Below are 11,809 nucleotides of genomic sequence, written 5' to 3'. Positions count from 1 at the left end.
AGGGCAATTCTTCTGGCCAGCCTGAGTCTACAGCTCCCCCAGAAATCGGGTGGTGGGGATTAATTCCCATGCCTTTCACAACAGATGGACGTCAGGTGTGGCTTGATGGCCTCCTAGCGGGGTTGGCAGGACTTGAGGTCCATGCCATGCAGGGACTCATCACAAACTTTATCAGTCCTAGCCTTCCCAGCCAGTCCTGGGGTGACAGAGGTGAATCAGGAGAAAGCAGGTGACTTTCTTCTCTCTGCTTCACATAAGTCACCCTGGGGGTTCATCGGTATTATTTCTACTTTAAAACTAAATAATGCTAGTAGTAATCCAGTTTCATTCTTTTGTGTGTTTTTCCACTTTTCCCAATGTCATTTATTGAAGAAACTTACCTTGCTTCAATATAAATATTTTACTCCTGCATTAATTTGTAATTAATTTATTGTCCATATATATATATACATATATACATGTGTGTGGTTTTATTTTATAGCTCTTAATTTTGTCCATTGATATTTGTACTTCTTGGGTGGAGAGGGCAGGAGGCTTTCCAAATGATGCTTAGATTCTTATTTATTTATTTATTTATTTTGCTTTTTGGGTCAGACCCAGCAGTAATTGAGGGTTACTCCTGACTTTGCAATCAGGAATTATTCCTAGTGGTGCTTGAGGGACCATATGAGATGCTGGGAATAGAACCCTGGTCAGCTGCGTGCAAGGCAAATGCCCTGCCCGCTGTGCTATTGCTCCAGTCCTGGTGCTTAGATTCTTGACTCTCTACTTCCTGTACCAGGGGTTCAATGCAACAACCTGAGTGCATTGTTCAGGCTCTGTGGCACCGCTGGTTACCGGTGCCACACACACTTCCCAGGATGCCTAGGAGACCCTGAGAATTCACCCTGTGCTTCTCATGGGATAACGCCAAGGACTGAACTAGGGCCAGCCATATGCCAGGATTGTGACTTAGCTTCAGTACTATCTCTCCAGCCCGATTTGTATAAATTAGTCTTCTGATACTATATTGTTTCAATTATCATCACTTTTGTATTAAAGTTTAATGTCAGGAAGCATAATACCTCCATTTTTTCTCAAAATTATTTTTACTCTTCAAGGTCTTTTTCAGTTCCAGAGATATTTAATGATTTTGTTTTTGTATTTCTGTGAAGAATTATATTGGAATTAAAACAGAGATTTGATTAAATCTGTAAATTGCCTTAGATGACAGTAATTTTAATGATCTTGTAATCTTCTAATTCATAAGCATGGAATTGCTTTTATTCTATCTATCTTTTATTTCAAAGTTTTGATTGCGTAGGTTTTTTAATTATTTGATTAAATTTTCTTCAAGACATATTGCATTTTGAATGTAATACAAATAGTATTGTTTTCCTCATTTCTATTTCTTCTAGTTCATATTTCCAAAATGACATGCAATGACACTGTCTGGATGATGGTTCAGTGGACTGAACACAGGCTTTCCATGCAGGAGGTGCGGATTAATCCCCACATTCCACATGCCCCTGGAAACCACATGGAACAAGCCCTGAGCACAACACTAGGAAAAGCCCTCCTGAGCACCACAGGTATGGCCCAAACCACATGAAAATATACAAAATAGCAGTATAGCTAATTTGACTACTGAATGTGTACGGTGTCACTTTCTGGTTGTAATTTGTGGTAATTTGTTAATTCTGATGACTTTTAATAAAGTTTTAAATTTTCCTATCATGTCATTTGTAAAGAGTTTTGCAGATGGTTTTGTTTCTTCCTTGCTATTTTGGGCCCTGGGACACGGAGATAGTTGAGAGACCTCAATGCGTCTTTGCATGTGGAAGCCTGAGCACCTTGTGGTCCCCTACACACCAAAATGATCCTTGTTTTCTGGGTGTTTTCTAGTTCCCTTGCTCCTTTCTTATTTGTGTGTTTCCTTTTGAATTTATAATTTTCTGTACAAAGTAATTTGGTTTTCTTCTTTTTTTAGCACTGAACTGTAGCACTGTCCTCCCATTGTTCATCAGTTTGCTCAAGTGGGCTCAGTAATGTCTCCATTGTGAGACTTGTTGTTACTGTGTTTGCTATATATACTTGTTTTGTAATTACATGAAGCTTACATTAAATATATATTATACATGTAACAAGAGCTGGAGCAATAGCACAGCGGGTAGGGCGTTTGCTTTGCACATGGCCAACCTGGATTCGATTCCTTTGTCCCTCTCAGAGAGGCTGGCAAGCTACTGAGAGTATCCCACCCATATGACAGAGCCTGGCAAGCTCCCCATATTCAATATGACAAAATCAGTAACAACAAGTCTCACAATGGAGATGGTGCCCACTTGAGCAAATCAATGAACAACGGGAGGACAGTGCTACAATGCAGTGCTACATGTAACAAACCTGTATTTATTTTAACTTAGTTCACAAACAGAAACTAAAATCCAACTTCGCAGTTGTCCCCATATTCTCTGCTTGATGTCACAATGTATCCTTTCTATATTTTGTATCCATTAACAAATTATTCTAACCTATCTATTTTTACTTCTTCAGCTTAAAATTTGGGAAAGAGGATATAGTCAGTGGGGCTCATTGACCATATGTATCCAAGAGTGCTTGGGTGATCCTGTAAGAGTTGACCCCAAACCTTTTAAAAGCAAAGCAAGGCTTTTCTTTGTAAACCCTTATATTATAGTTAATAATCTGCATTACTGTTGATATTAGAGTATTCTGAATCTCACTATACAAGTCCTCAAATAATTTATTTTACACAATACCCTTTTATTATAACATTAAAGTGAAAAAAATCCTGACCAACATTGAATAAAATGGAATTAATAAAACAGTTCCTTCCTTGCTTGATACATGGTTTTTCTTACAGCAAGTTACTTACAACCTATCAATATCATTAAGGATTCACTGTACTTAACTTTTTCGCTGTATTCTGTTTTTATATTTGTGTTTTCATGTTAGTAGTTAGCCTTCTGCTTCCTTTGAAGAACTCCTTTAGCATTTCTTATAATAATCTAGTGGTGATGAATCTCCTTAGAAATTTTTTAGAAATCTTATTCTCTCTAAGTTTGCAACTTTACTGGGTATGCTTCTTTGGCATTTTCTTGGGGAAAATGAATATAAAAATCTCCATTAAAAAAGTTAAAAGCAAGATGCAGACCAATAAATATGTGCATAAGGGGAATAGGAAAAATGAGTCATCTAGCATATGAGAAACTAGGTTGAACATTATCAGTAACAATAATACATATTGGTTATTCAACATTTCTAAGTACAACCATGCGTTTTCTCTAACTTTATTTTTCCCTAACTAGACTGCATTATTGCAGAATTGCTGCCTGATTAGACTGGGAAGAACCAAGCTAGTACTCAGAGGTCTTCAGAGATGGGAATTTTATTTTATACTATCAGGATCAGACAGAGTAATCTCCCAAGAATCTGAGCAACTGGCACATGCAAATCAGGGGATTATACACCTTTATTAGCTCTGAATCCTTGATTAAATAAAGGTTTCTCTTGCCTGGGACCAGAAGCAAAGAAACAAAGGACTGGGCAGGCTGACATAAGCTTAGAACTAAAGGGGGGAAGGTCTTCATGGAATTTCTATTGGGGAGTCTTGGTGCATGCACAAAACTACAAGTAGGTTTAGATAAAGAATAATTAGTAAGGGCTAACCAAGAGAGGAAAACATTATCAGTAATCCACCACGAAGTTGGACGAGCAAGTGGAGAGCTGTAGTTTTTCTTTTCAGGGCCAGGAAATAGGCGCTTTTTCAGAAAGCAGTAAAAACCACTTGCTCTGTGTCAGGCACTCTTGCTGAGACTTCATACTAGTTGCAAATAAAATCCTTTTGAATATTGCTACATTTTTTCAGGCACTCCGTTGAAAACTGTATGCATGCATTCACTTAATGGGGAAAGCAACACTGAAGTAAAGGGAATGTAATAACAGCAAGCATTTATTGGGTGAGAAGTATGTGTTAGGGTTTGCAAACCGATGTTACACTAATTATATCACTTGAGCTTTACAACAGTTCTATAAAGCTGGAATTACTATTATTTCTTCCCTCATTTTACACATTAGAAAACTGCACCTTCGAGTATCTAATTTACTCTTTCAATAGCTATTATGTGACTGAGTCAAGATACACTGAGGTACGTATTGATCTTCCAAGATTGGAATTACCCAAGTACTAGGTTGCTCTCAAGCATACCTTCAAGTTAGAACTCACTAACTAAGTCTCTAAAGGTGGCCTCTATGTGAGCTACAGCTGTATGGGTTGCACATCACTTAAACTAGACAGTGTAAGAGGCCCCAAAGCCATGCAGTGCTCACATATACTGGGCAGGGAAGGGCTTTTAGGAAGTGTGGTTTCTGGCAAAGCATTCTTCGAAGTGTACTTTATAAAAGCAGAGTTCCACTCTTGATATGCATTAAAACACTGTAGTCCTCATGCTCCTCAAACACCTCAGGTTACCATCAATGAATTAATATTAGTCATTGTTAGAATCACAAGACTGTTTAAACCATAAACTCTGGGAGCCAATATATATATAACTAGGAAAAACAGGTGCCTTTTATAAAACTAGATAGAAGTGAGTAATTCACAGGCACTTAGGAATAATGGCATTAGGTATGCGATCTTTTCTTTCATCTGGAATGGAAAGACCTAAGGCCTATAAACATCAAATCCTGAAATGCTCACAATGATAAGATCTCAAGTATTTCTTACACCCAGAGCCTTCTAGCATTCTTTTCAGCAATTTCAAGCAAAAACAAAAAAAAAGGAAGAGGCAATGAAAGAGGGGTTTTATAAAAGCAGTTTTATGTGACACCAGGCACTTTCGATTCAACAACAAATGGTTCTGTTCTTCCTTACTGCCAGAGCATCTCTTGTGGTTAGGGTTCAGTCTCCATCCCTCAAGGTACCCCTGGTCAGGTTCTGATGAGTCTTAGTTATTCATGGCACCTCATTTTCTTTGCCGTGTTTGGTTGAAGGATGGATATCTAGCCAATCCCAGACACCATGATTTGAGGAGACTTACCAAGGGCTTCCTGGGAGATGCCTCCTTATTCCTAAAATGAGAAACAAAGGGAAAATGAGTCCTTTTGCTTTCTTGATCTGAATTCTTGGAGCAAATATCCCATTTTTCAAATTTTGAAATACTTATTTTTTATGTCCTAGGGCTGTTAAAAAAGGTCTTAATTTTCTATTTATTTTTGCCAAAGTACATGTACTTACTTGAAACAGATCAGATGATTCATTAAACTGATTCTAGTGAGAAAGAGCAGCTTCCTGCTACAACTATCCCCAATCATTAGTTTAGCAGAGACAGCCACTTTTAACTCTTTTAATTTCCTTCTATTTCTTTCTATGTTTCAAAATAACTGTTGCTATTTAAATTTTAACTTTTAGGTGTTTTGAAGTTTTGGATATGAAATAGGAAGATTTTAATTTTACACTATAACTGCCACATAACTTCTACTACGGTCTCTATAATCTCAATATATTAATTAAATATTTAGTGCTTTCAGCTGAGCTAAGCAAAGCGTTATGTCATATTCATTGTCCTATTGCACTGTTTATTTCGCCTGGATTTGGGGACTGAAAAAAAAGACTTCCTCTTTTTATTCTTTGCGTGGCTTTAAGATCTATTTCATTGATTTATCTTTAAAGTGTCTGCCAACTGGAAAATTCTCAAGGTAGCAAAGTCACACTCTATTAGTTCCATCCTTTCCATGCAGTGCCTCAATGTTGACAAACTGTATGCATTGGAATTTGGGGGAATGACAGCATGTCCCACTGTTCTCCTTTAAATGTCCATCTCACTGTCTTTATCGATATTATTTTATGTTTTACTTCCTACACTTTATTTCCTTCTAGCCTAGTACCTATTATGTTTTCTTCATGCCCTTATTTGAAAATGTGTATATATTTAACAAAAGAACTATTCTGAGTAAGCAATGTGGCAGTATGACCAGATCATGCATATATTATCCTCTTGGGCAGACAGGTATGGGAAGACTAACAGGGAGGCAGACAGGGGCAGAGAGATTGTAAAGGGGTTAAGGTGCTTGCTTTACTTATAGCTGAACTGGTTGATATCCAACACTGCATATGGTTCCCTGAGCACGGGGCAAGGTGTAAGTACTGAATCCAACTTGGTATGACCCTTACTACCCAAAAAAAAGTAAAAGAAAGGAAATAAAGGGGGAGAGAGCAGTAGTAAAGAAGCTTGCTCTTCTTTTACAGACTGTTTTGGCCTGATTTCCCAAAGATTGGGCTGGAGCGACAGCACTGTGGTAGAGCATTTGCCTTTCACGCAGCCAACATGGCCGACCCGAGTTCGATTCCTTCGCCCCTCTCGGAGAGCCCGGCAAGCTATCGAGAGTATCTCGCCCGCACGGCAGAGCCTGGCAAGCCACCCGTGATGTATTCGATATGCCAAACACAGTAACAACAAAATCTCCAATGGAGACGTTACTGGGCCTGCTCAAGCAAATCGATGAACAACGGGAGGGCCTTTACCTTTACCTTTACCTTTCCCAAAGATTTCTTACTGAAATGTCAAGCAGAGGAGATCATAGAAATCAAGTTTGAGATGCTAATATTTATCATCTTTTATCCTCTGAAAAAAATAAATAAATAAATGACAGGGTATGGTGCCACCAGCAGGTCAATCTGTACCTGTGAGGCGAGTGCATCAGCAGCCTGATGGCACCTTCAGACTTCCACATACCCCAAAATTGCTGCTGTGCCTTTGGCCAAATCCCAAAAACTTAGGTCAAAGTTTACCAAGAAAGTAAATGGCCTAAAGTTAGGTATGTGGGAGACACACCCACAAACCACCTCTGGCTCAGCTATATAATTGGAGGCATGGCCTCTCTGGTTCCTGATTGAACTGCTTAACGGCCATGATCCCAGAGACTCAGAAACGAATCTCGAAACCCAATGGCTTTTGGCAGAAATGTGTCCAATCCCTGCAGTAGGTTACCGGTGCTGGGCTAACCCAGGTGGGAATAGGTTTTGTGCCTTGGCCTGTTCCCCCTGGTGGCCTAGTGGCCGCCATCCTCCAGGGGCCACTGGACAGTCAGGTTTGGGCCCGCAGTGATGAGACATTCTGGGCCTCACAGGATGGGGGTGGAGCAGGTCCTGTCCTCCCCACCCCAATGAGACCCCAAGTCATTGCCCATGAATGGCCTCTCTGGCTCCTGATCAAGCTGCTTAATGGCCATGATCCCAGAGACTCAGAAACAAATCTCAAAACCCAGTGGCTTTTGGCAGAAATGCGTCTGGACCCCACAGTAGGTTACTGTCACCAGGCCACCCCAGGGGGGAAAGGGTGTTGTCACTCGACCTGCTCCCCCTTGGCGGCTCATTGGTCATCATCCTCCAGAGGCCAATGGACAGTCAGGCTTGGTCCTGCAATGACGAAACTCGTTGGGCCTCATGGGATGGGGGTGGTCCTGTCCTCCCCACCCCAACGAGACCCCAAGTCATCGCCCACGAACGGCCTTTCTGGCTCCTGATCAAGCTGCTTAATAAGGCCATGATCCCAGAGACTCAGGAGCAAATCTAGAAACCCAGCAGGTTTTGGCAGAAATCCCACCGGATTTAAGTGTTAAAATTTCGGAATTTCAAAATTGCGCAGCCACTACTGTAGCCACGCGACATCATATGTTATTCATAACCAGCAATAGAGAGCAAATTGTCTACTGTTGCCTTTTCAGCAGATCTGAGAGTTGGTTTAAAATCTCAAATAATAATGGTGGGTCTGGTGTCAAAATATTGAATGTGATCAAAGTAGAGACAGAGTAATATGGAAATCATCTGCCTCACAGGTAGGGGGAGGGTTTGGGATGGGGGTATACTGGGTTGTTGGAGGTGGAGAATGGGCATTGGTTAAGGTATCGGTGTTTCATTGTATGACCGAGACTTAAACCCAAAAGCTTTGTAACTGCCCTCACAATGATTCAATAAATAAAATTATAAAAAATGAAAAATAAATAAATAAATAAATAAATGGGTTTTGCCTTTAAAACCAATACCAATTAGTCTAGTCTATTTCTAACAATTTCTCTTCATAGGCAAATGGCCCCGATGCTTCCCACATATGTGCATATCCACAACTATGCACATATACATACATTTTTATGTGAAGAGTTCAAAGAGACTAAGGGTCTGGAATGGGCCTGCTGAATAAGAACGCACGCTGTGTCCAGTATTTTTCCTTCTGTGGTATTGTTGTGTGGGGTTTCTTTTTTTTGCGATTTTTATACATTTTATTTTCATAAAGTAGTTCATAATAGTTCATTATAGACACGCACCCTGCAGCAAGCATCTTCCCACCACAATAAGAGGGAAGTGTGTGAAGGTTGTTGTATTTCATTCTGGGGCCATTTTAGCCTGTATATATGAGAATACAAGCAAGTATGTTAAAATCAAACAAATGTACGCTACCTTAGGTACATCAGTGGGCTAGAGTATAAGAGGTCACGTGACCGCAAATGCAGCCAAGCACTCCAGGAAATACTGTATTGCTCCAGGAAATACTACTGCTCTCTTCCAGAGCTTTATTTTATAGTCTCTGGATCTTGGATGTTGGTGAGATTACATGGTGCCAGGGGCAGTTTGTGGGTGTGACTCCCAAGCTACTGGAAAACTGAGGATCTGGAAGGAGGAGGCATAAGTCTCAATCCAAGCAGGCTTGGAGATCTCAGCCATGGGTCCCACATACCTGGGTTCCTCTGTCAATTTCTTCATGGGTGAGGCTCATCTGAGCATATGGAGATTGGCCTTGAGCACGGCTGTGGCTGGATTCTGGAGGTTTTCGAGTGCAGGGGTTCTGCTTGGGGTGGGGAGGGAAACTCAACCTGCCCCCCGTCCTAGGGGCCCTGATAAAGACAGCCTGGCCTGGGGGGCAGGAGGTTCTGTGTTGCTCTCTTCAGAGAGCATTGTTTTATAGTCTCTGGATCCTGGACATGAGTGTTGTTTTTAACAGTGATTTAGGTGAAGCAGAAACAGTGGCCGCAAGTCTCTGTGTTCATTTGCAATTCCCAGGTTCTTTTGTATTTTCAAAAACGAAAATATCGAATAACAAAGATGCTCAGACTCAGAGTTACCTTCAGACATTTAAAAAAAAGATGGAACTCTAGGGCCTCTTAAACTCTGTGCACTTCTCTTTCCTTTTCACCCAAGAAACACAACAACACAAATGAAGTAGGTGCACCCTCCCACAGGTGACTTATGTAAGGCAGAGAGCAGAGAGAGGGCCACTTTCTCCTGATCTATCCTATTGATGTCGGTGGGCCCCACGGGTGACTTACGTGAAGCGGGGAGGAGAAAGACAGTCACTTTCTCCCCACCCACCTCTGCCACTCGGGACCCAGGGTTGCTGGGTTCTTGTCTCGCCTCACAGAAAGGAATTTCAGGAGTAGACAAGCAGTGAAGTAAATAGATTTTATTTGGAGGATTTTTAGGTATGCAGGGAGGGAGAGAGAGAGAGAGTAAAGTTAGACATGAAAGCATGAAAGTACACATCTCAAGAGGGGAGATGCGGGCGACACATGTGCTCGGGAACCACATGTGCTCGGCCACGTGGGCGCAAGCAGCACATGGGCTCAGGCAGCAAATGCGCGCCCTTCCTTTGTTCCAGGTGGCCTTTATAGGGTTCCTCCAACCTGCCCCCATGTGGGGCTACTTCCCAGGTAAATGTCCTGTTGCTAAGGAGGTTGCCAGGGAGGATGGGAGTGGTGATGGTCTTCTTTGAAATTCCTTTCCTGGCCTTTTGTTCCTAGAGGAGCTTCTTTGGGTCTGTTGCTGGAGCTAGGTGAGGGTCTTATCAAGCCTTAGTTCCTGTTTTGCTATTTTCTGCAGGGCTGGCTTTTGTCCTTGCCTCGGGAGGGGGCCCTCCCTGTCTACCTGCCTACATCACTATTACCTCAGGACCGGCTGGGAGGGCTAGAACTGATAAAGTCTGCAATAAACCCCTGTATGCCATGGGCCAGATCCTTGATAGCCCCACTAGGTAGCAGTCAAGCCACACCTGATGCCCAGTTGGCCTTCTTGACATGGAAATAAATCCCCACCACCCAATTTCTCAGGGAGCCAGTGAATCACACCAGAGTAAGGAATAGCTCTTTGCTTGAAAAGAAAGCCAACCCTAGGCTTTCCTCAGGGCTTCTAGGAAAAGAATTTCAGGAAAAGACATGCAGTGAAGTAAAACCAGATTGTATTTGGAGGTTTTTGAGGAACAGGAAAGAGGGAGAGAAAGGGAGAGATAGTAAGAGTAATGCACTCGAGGGAGAATGCAGACATCTGCAAAGATCAAGAGAGCCCTAGTACACATCTCAAGAGGGGAGATGCAGGCAACCAAGGTGCTCTAGGACCACATGTGCTTGGCCACGTGGATACAAACAGCATATGGGCTCAGGCAGCATATGTGTGTGTTGTCTTTGTTTAAGTTGGCTTTTATAGGTTATTTCCCAAGCTGCCCCATGTCGCGCTTCTAGCTGGGCAACAGTCTGTTGCTAGGGTGGTTGCCACGGGGGTAAAAGTGGGATTGGTTGATGGTCTTTTTTGAAATTTATTTCCTTAGCCTTTATTCCTGCTGGAGGTTCCTTTGGGGGAAGGTGGGGGAAGGGGTGTTCCAGTTTTCTCTGGGTCTGTTCTCACCAGGTGAAGTCTTTTTGAGGAGCTAGTTCCTGTGCCTGTAAGGGGAGCTTTTTGCACCCTTGGGGCTAGTGGTTTTGTTTCTTCCCAAGGGATTACCATGGTACCCTTCCCTTTCCATCTGCCTACATCACAAGCAAGCACTGCCAGAACACCCCAGATTCTTTATGCACCTGATTTTGAATTCCTTTTGGTCACTGAATGTTCAGAAGCATTTTCCTTTCGCCATTTTTTTTTCTAAACCTTCACACTAAGTTATGTCACCATTTTATGGGTCAGAATTCACAGTTTAAGAAGCTGGACAGTAGAGAATAAACAAGTAGAGTTTTTCTTGATAATATTTTTTTCTAGTTAAATTTGACACATATGAGAATGCAAGATATCTCTGGTCAATTTTTACAAGATTGGCTGGGGTTTTAGTAATACACAGCTAACATTTATGATGCTTCCTTCTCTTTAGTTTGAATCATAATATAGCACTTAGTGACTGTCTGGATCAATCAGTTACTCTAAAGGTAGCTAATTCCAAATGAACTTGTTCTCCTTTATGTTGATTTTCTCTAATCTATTTTTCTTTTCTAGTGAGTAATTTCAGCCAAAGAAAACTCAATTTACTATATAAAAGAGTATTGGTAAGAATAATTTTTTTAATTTATCTTTAAGATGAATAAAAAGGCAAGGTTTGCATGAGACCAAGGAGCCAGTGGGTAGGAGCACAACTCGGATTCAGAGTAGTACAGGTATTTAGAAAAAATTGAGTGGAGCCTGATAGAACCCAATTGCAGAGAAACAGTTAGAGGGAGGATAGTAATTTAAAGAGGAGTGGAGTTTAATATAATAAGAGAGAAAGAACTGGAGTGATAGCACAGCGGTAGGGCGTTTGCCTTGCGCACAGCCAGCCTGGTTGAGCTGGGTTCGATTCCTCCGCCCCTCTCACCAAGAGTATCTCGTTCGCACAGCAAAGCCTGGCAAGCTACCCGTGATGTATTCAATATGCCAAAACACAGTAACAAGTCTCAAAATGAAGACATTACTGGGCCCACTGGAGCAAATCGATGAACAACGGGAGGATAGTGACAGTGACATTGGAGGGAAATGTACTTCTAACACACTGACACTTTCCAATTCAGCGATGAGTTACCTGAG

Source organism: Sorex fumeus, unplaced genomic scaffold, assembly GCF_029834395.1.
Source record: "Sorex fumeus unplaced genomic scaffold, SorFum_2.1 ptg000033l, whole genome shotgun sequence".
NCBI classification, from domain to species: Eukaryota; Metazoa; Chordata; class Mammalia; order Eulipotyphla; family Soricidae; genus Sorex; species Sorex fumeus.
This window is presented reverse-complemented; position numbering follows the sequence as displayed.